Source organism: Alligator sinensis, unplaced genomic scaffold, assembly GCF_000455745.1.
Source record: "Alligator sinensis unplaced genomic scaffold, ASM45574v1 scaffold433_1, whole genome shotgun sequence".
Classification (NCBI taxonomy): Eukaryota; Metazoa; Chordata; order Crocodylia; family Alligatoridae; genus Alligator; species Alligator sinensis.
The window spans coordinates 259080-259605 of NW_005842502.1; positions in this window are offsets into that span (position 1 = coordinate 259080).

Consider the following 526-nt stretch of genomic DNA (forward strand, 5'->3'; position numbering starts at 1 on the left):
AGGGATATAGCGTGTCATACAACTATTGGCAGTACCACAATTTCCTTGTTGTTACGTCTTATCTTATGGGCGAGGTTTAGTTTACTATTGGTTAGTATCTCCTGTCAAGTTTAGTGCATGCGTATTTAAAAAGCAGAACTGCGGCAAAAAGTTCTGTCGCGTGCGCAGAAGAAAAGGGGAACTGCGGCAGAGTTAATGTCTTTTAATAACCTTATACCTTAGTGTAACTTCAGGGCATTAGTCCAGTATGGTTACAAAATGCAGAGCAAGCAAGAAGGAAAAGAAACCCACAACTCAGTCGTTAGGCCTTGTGCTTCTTACACAAGGGACCATGAGGGACTCATACGGTTATTACCCAAGAGAGGCCCAGGTCATAATGTATTTTTACCACAACCCCACTGGTCACAGGGCACCATGATGATTGACTTCTGTCAACCACCACCCTCTGGATCTGACCATGGAGCCAATTCACCAGCCAATGGATCGTGGCAGACCCATGGCTGGAGGTGGGCCGGTTTGCCCAGAG